Source organism: Pteropus vampyrus, unplaced genomic scaffold (genome assembly GCF_000151845.1).
Source record: "Pteropus vampyrus isolate Shadow unplaced genomic scaffold, Pvam_2.0 Scaffold122, whole genome shotgun sequence".
Taxonomy (NCBI): Eukaryota; Metazoa; Chordata; class Mammalia; order Chiroptera; family Pteropodidae; genus Pteropus; species Pteropus vampyrus.
In genome coordinates, this window is record NW_011888903.1 from 3,241,688 (window position 1) to 3,248,980 (window position 7,293).

Consider the following 7,293-nt stretch of genomic DNA (forward strand, 5'->3'; position numbering starts at 1 on the left):
AATATCTGTTCCAACTACTTAACTATGCCATGCTAGCGCGAAAGCAGCCATAGAAAGTATGTAAACAAATGAGTGTGGCTGGTTCCAATAAAATTTTATTTATAAAATCATGGACCAGACTTGGCCCAGGGGTGGTAGTTTTCTGATCCCTGCTCTAACAGAAACTTGGCTAGCCCCATGTCTATCCCCTTTCATTAGCTTTCAGGTGAAGGCTGTTTTTCCCTCTTCAACCTTCCAGGTCATGACTGTCGATTTCCAATCTCTCTGTTATGTTCCCTTATTCTTCGATGATTTGAACATTTGACTCTCAATTATATCATCATTCTTGGAGACTTCAGAATTTAATAAACGGTTCATTTAATATCCCAGTCTCTCAGTTCCTTAGTCCTTTAGAGCCAATAATCTCTTATTACATCTCACCTTAGCTACCCATTCACAAAGCCATACCCCAGACCTTGCTATCTCCAAGCACATTTCGACATCTCAGTTTCAAACACCTCCTTTCTAATCATCACCTCCTATTCTTCAGAATATCTAGTAAGCCCACTTGAAGAGTTCCCTGAATTTAATGAGACCTCAAATCACCTATAACTTCCTTTATGTCCTTACTTTTCTCTCAGACTTATGATTTAGTAATAGAATCATTCCCCAGAAACACATAGAAACACTCTTTACCTCCCATCTCCTCATTGTACTCCAACCCTGGCTAAACCCCAAATATCCTCTAAATCTATGCCTGCTGCAGAGCAATTCAGTGTGGCAGAAAAGAATCACCCAACCACATGGACTGGATTCACTGTAGACAAAATTATAGCAACCCCTCCCCTGCAAAATCCCTGTCCTGGTTGAGCTATCATTCTAGTGAAAGAGAAAAGACATTAATCATGACAAATAATTAAAATATATAGTAAGTTAGAGGATGAGAAATTGTAAGGAGAAAAAATAAAGCAGGAAAGGAAGTTGTGAAGTGAGAGAGGGATGTGAAATGAGGTAGCCAGGGAAAACCTACTGAGAAGATGGCTTTTTTTGTGTGAAAACAAGAAGTGATTAAAGGGGGAAATTAGTGTATGTTTCAGGGAAGAACATCTCAAGCTGAAGGAACATGGCAAACACTAAAGCCTTGTGACGGGCATCTGAGACACAGCAAAGAGGCCTGTGTAGCCTAAGCAGAGTGAATGAAAGGGATAGTAGGAAAAGATGTCAGAGAAGTAACAGGGCTGCATTTGTTATCTATTGCTGCATAACAAACTACCACCGAGAAGCTCAGATAACACCCATTTATTAGCTCACAGTTTCCTTGAGTCTGGGCGCAGTTTAGCTGGATCTCTGCTCAGGCCCCACAAGGCTGCAGTCAAGGTGTCGGCTGGGCTGTGTTCTCATCTGAAGGCTCAATTAGAAAGGGATTCATTTTCAAGCTGACCTGGGTTGTTGGCAGAATCCATTCTCTTGCAGCTGTAACACTGAGAGCTTCAGGGTTTTTTTGAATGAATATTAATGAAGCCTGTCCTCAACTTTTAGAGGCTTCATAGAATTCCCTGCCACATGGCCCACTCCAAAGGCAGTTCACAACATGGCAGCTTGCTTTTTCAAAGCCAGCAGAAGAGGAGAGAGAATCTGTCAGCAAGAGGGAATATTACACAATGTAATGTAATTACAGGAGTAACACCCAACACCTTTGTTGTATTTTATTGGCTAGAAGCTAGTCACAGCTCCCATCCATGCTCAAAGGGAGGGGATCACACAAAGACATGGACACCAGGAGGAAAGATCATGGGGACACCTTCAAGTCTGTCTGCCACAAGGACTCAGATCACACAGGAATATATGGGCCTTTGTAAGGACTTTGACTTTTTCTCCAAGTGAGACTAGGAGCCATTAGAAAGGATGACATGATATGTTTTGTGTTTTAACAGGATGGATTGAGAATGGACTTCAAAAGGCCAAGGGCAGAAGTAGGGAGATCAGTTAAGAGGCTATTCCAATAATCCAGGTGAAAGTTGATAGTAGTAAATTGGGGGTTGTGGCAATGGGCAAGAAAAATTTATATTCTGGATACATTCTGAAGATAGAGCCAACATGTTTGGCTAATAGGTAAGATGTAGAATGTGAAAAAAGAGAGAAGTCAAGGGTTATCCCAAGGTTTTTGACTTGAACACCTAGGAAAATGGAGTTGCCATTAATTATGATGGATAAGATTGAGGGAAAGCAAGTTCGAAGTAGAATATCAGGAGCTCTATTTTTTATATGTTTGAGCTGCCAGGCACTCAATGGCAGGTCAATTACACCGGTCACATTCAATGCTGAAAGGAGAAGTCATTTGTCTTTATTAGAACTGATGTCTACCCCAGATTTGGATCTGCGCTTCATACCTGCAGCACATATGCAAGCACCACCAAGTGCTTACAGAGTGATTAATTTATAGGCACAGGATCCCGAAAACATTATCTTGTACCAAAGGAAGTATGACAATGAGCACACGACCGTGGAATATAGTAGGTTTTTCCATATATCTCATTATCTAGAAACAGTAAGAATGTTGAAGTGACTTATTTAAGGTTTCAAAAAGATATGAGCTTGAGAATGCTGTCTTTCAGGATGGGGTATAAGTGTTGAACTACTGACCGATATAGAAAGCTGGGTCTCTGATAACTAGATTTCATGGGTCCAGGAACTAAGGGGTAAAAGTAGGATCAACCCTTTCAGCATTGCTCTCAGTATCCATTCATAAAGCAACTCTAAGCTCTAATAGATTGAAAATTCAGGTTCCCAGTAGAATATTGCTTCAACCTGGACAATTTGATCTCTTCAAGACCGGAGACTAACCGGAGGCAAGGAGGGGAGTTCTTATACTGGCAGGGAAGTCAGTTTTGATTGTCATGAAGAGGTGTCCTTTCTGCTACAGTGTGACAGGGAGGAGCCTATCTGGGGTTTAGAGAATTCATTGGGGCATCTTGTAAGTGCTCCAGGGAGGGTGAGTCTGTGATCTAGTGGACCCAATGTAGATATGAGTAGATTTGACAGCTGCAAGAGATTGACCAGAAGATATGCATGGTACTCACATCATACTTCATTGCCTGCTTCTGATTTCAGTTGGAGTGTGGTGGACAGTTCTCATGAATGGTGCAGAGTCTGGCCTCAAGCACCTTCTGCATCCCTGTTTCTCTACTTTAGAACTTCCTCTAAAGTTGCACTAACTCACTCTGTTGAGGACATTATAGCTGGAAAGCTCAAGAGATTTAATGCTTTTAGGAGCAGGCCTGATGCAGTAAGAGATGGGCCCTAATGGACAACACCCAGTTTCTCATATTTTTTTCCCAGCTTTATTTTATATCTCAATTATTTTGAGATGCAAATGATATATATAACATTGCATTTGTGCTCTTTTCATGGCACTTGGGAAGCAGTCGGCTGCTTCAGGATGAAGCTGAACATCTCTTTCCCAGCCACTAGCTGTCAGAGGCGCGTTGAAGTGGATGATGAATGAAAACTTCTTACTTTTTTGAGAAGCTGCTGCTGACACTCTGGGTGAAGAATGGAAGGGTTATGTGGTTCGAATCAGTGGTGGAAATGACAAACAAGGTTTCCCCATGAAGCAGGGTGTCTTGACTCATGGCCGTGTCTGCCTGCTACTGAGTAAGGGGCATTCCTGTTATAGACTAAAGAGGGCTGGAGAAAGAAAGCACGAATCTGTTCGGGGTTGCATTGTGGATGCAAATCTAAGTGTTCTCAACTTGGACATTGTAAAAAAAGGGGAGAAAAATATTTCTGATCTCACTGATACTACTGTGCCTCATCTCCTGGGGCCCAAAAGAGCTAGCGGAATCCGCAAACTTTCAATCTCTCTAAAGAAGATGATGTCTGCCAATATGTTGTGAGAAAGTCCCTATACACAGAAGGTAAGAAACCTAGGACCAAAGCACTAAGATTCAGCATCTTGTAACTCCACGCATCCTGCAATGTAAACATCAGCATATTGTTCTGAATAAACATCGTACTAAGAAAAATAAGGAAGAGGGCGCAGAACATACTAAACTTTTGGCCAAGAGAATGAAGGAGGCCAAAGAGAAATGCCAGGAACAGATTGCCAAGAGACGCAGACTTTCTTCTCTGAGAGCTTCTACCTCTGAGTCTGAGTCCAGTCAAAAATGAGATTCTGTAAGAGTAACAAATAAATAAGATCAGACAAAAACAAAAACAAAACAACAACAACAAAAACATTGCATTTGCTAGGTGTATGACATAACAATTTGAAAAATGTATTTATTGCAAAACGATTACCACAATAAGTTAACATCCATCACCACACATAGTTATACATTTTTCTCTTCTGATGAAAACTTTTAAGATCCGCTCCCTTAGCAACTTTCAAATATACAATACAATATTGTTAATTAAACATATCATGCTGTAAATTATCTCTTCAGGACTTATTTATCTTACAATTGAATTTTGTACCTTTTGACTACCTTCACCCATTTCCTCCTCCCCCACCACCTATCTTTGGCAACCACCAACCTGTTTCTATGAGTTCACTTTTTTTTTTAGATTCTACATGTAAGTGAGATCATACTATATTTGTCTTTCTCTGTCTGACATTTTATTTAGCATAATGCCCTTAAGATCTATCTATGTTGTTGCAAATGGCAGAATTTTCTTCCTTTTTTATGACTAATTCCATTGTGTGTGTGTGTGTGTGTGTGTGTATGTGTGTGTGTGTGTGGTGTATCTCACATCTTTGTTATCCATTCATCCATTGGTGGACACTGAGGTTGTTTCTATGTCTTGGCTATTGTAAATAATGCTGCAATGGACATGGAGGGGGGGTGCGAATATCTCTTTGAGATACTGATTTCATTTCCTTCTGATATATATCCAGAAGTGAATTCCTGGTTCATATGATAGTTTTATTTTTAATTCTTTGAGGGACTACCATGCTGTTTTCTTTACTGGCTGTACCAATTTACATTCCCATAAAGAGTACATAAGGGTTCTCTTTTCTCTACATTCTCAAATGCTTGTTTTTGGTGGTAGCTATTCTAACAGGTGCAAGGTTATATCTCATTAATGATTAGTGACGTTGAACATCTTTTCATGTACCTGTTGGTCATTTGTGTGTCTCCTTTGGAAAAGTGTTTATGTAATTCCTCTGCCCATTTCAAAATTATTTTTTTTTTGCTATTGAGTTGTATGAGTTCTTTACACATTTTGAATATTAACCATTTATGACATATGTGATTTTCAAATATTTTCTCCCATTTAGTAGGTTGCCTTTTCATTTTGTTGATGGTTTCCTTTGATGTGCAGGGCTTTTTAGTTTGATGTAATCCCACTTGTTTATTTTTGCTTCTGTTATTTTTGTTTTTGGTGTCAAATCCAAAAAAAAATATTGCCAAGAGTGAGTGATGTCCTAATTACCTCCTATGTTTTCTTCAAGGAGTTTTTTGGTTTCAGATCTTGTGCTCAAGTCTTTAACACATTTTTAGTTCATTTTTGTGTATGGTATAAGATGGTCTAATTTCATTCTTCTACGTGTGGATATCCAGTTTTCCCAAAACTATCTATTGAAGAGACTATTCTTTCCCCATTGTATAATCTTGGCATTTATGTCCTAAATTAATTGACTGATCTCCCATTTTTGTACAGTAAGACTGAGCCTCAGGTGCCTAGATCAGTAACCAATTCAATAACACACGCTATAGTAACTTTTAGTTCTCCCTCCTCTCTCCCATGTTTCCTCCCTCACTTCTGCTTCTGAGAGTTATCTCCAAAGTAAACTACTATGTCCAAATCCAGTCTAAGATGCAATCTCTTTCCCTTTCTCCCTTTCGGCCAGCAGTGTGTGCCATCCAGATGATCCCTGTGGTAAGGAGCTGTGCTATATGGGTCTGCACTAAATGAGGGAGGCCTGCAGCCTCTGGATCTTTGAGGACAAGTCAGCTGAGTACCCCAAAGACAAATCTAGGGCCTCTGTGGATGACAGAACACAGGGCTCTGGCCTTCCCTAAGTTCCAACCACTTCCTTGTTTCTCAGAAAATAACAATGATGACCCTTTTCTCAGGTAGTCACTGCAAATTTAGCTGCTTGTTTTAAGTACACAGTTAGGAAAAATTCTGTGTTGATTAGAAAGAGTTTAGAATTTTTCCCCCCTGACTAGAAATGAAATTGTACCCCCAATCTCCCTATTCCTACCCCAAATAGACTGTTTTTCAGAATCTCTATCTTTAAATCATTTTAACTTGAATTTGATGTAAATAAGGCACTGCATATTCATGCATTGGTTTATTGCTTTTATGACAAACTTCTTGTTTCATTTATATGATTTCCACTCAGAATGGGCAGCTCCTGAAAGACAGGAAATAAGATGGTGTAAATCTTTGAAATGCAGTTAGGTGCTTACCATATATATGTTGGTGAAAGTATTTCTTCCCACATGTTAGGATAAATGTTCCTTCTTCTGTTCATTCGGTTATAACTATAGTTAGATATAGTCATCAGGCATGGAAAAGAAATATTTTAAAACTATATACATCTTTTCTTATCTAAGTCAGTTCAAAACTGTCATGTGACAAATGTCCTAAAGTATTAACAGACCTAATTTTTCAGAGGTCAAAATGTGGCAGAAAGAAGAATGAGATGGAGGACATTTGGTTACTAGCCTCCCAGGCTTGAGCAGGAAAATGGATCACATCATATACAGCGATGACACAGAGGTGCCTATTTTCCCACACTTCATCCTAACTCGAATGTTATAAAAAATGCTAACTTTTATTAGATCTCTAATGGATTGTTAGTAGTTCAAGCAAAGGAGTGTCCCTTCTCATGATCTTTCTTTCAGAGTACATTTCTTTTCTTTCTAATTGTGTTCCCTCGTAAGAATGAAAGCAGTGGCTCATAGAACAGTGTATCTCCTAACCAAATGAAATCAATAAAGAATCAGAAGATTTCCCTCGGGCATTCCAATAGCCTCTCCAACTAAAACAACCCCTTCTGATAACTGGCAATGGTTGTACAAATGACCAGCCGAATCCTCTATTCTAGCTCTGAGCTTTTTCTCATGTCTTTGAGATGTCACCTGGGTTACTGGATGTGAGAAGTGAGAACAACACTGGACATCATATCCAGACAGTCCTTTGGTCCACTTATAAGCCTCTATTCTCTCAACTAAGAATACTCTACAGCTATCAGAAATGTGTTTTCCTTATTATGCAAAACCCTGGTTGGGGTAATTTAAAAAGTAATTAAATTATCATTTAATTATTAAAAGTACTGTTTCTGTTTCTGCTTTTGGTTCT

General features: G+C 39.3%; 1 pseudogene; it reads left to right on the forward strand.

Annotated features, from left to right (window-relative positions):
• The first annotated feature begins 3,409 nt into the window (after positions 1–3,409).
• LOC111743781 lies at positions 3,410–4,185 on the forward strand (annotated as a pseudogene).
• Positions 4,186–7,293: the final 3,108 nt, after the last annotated feature.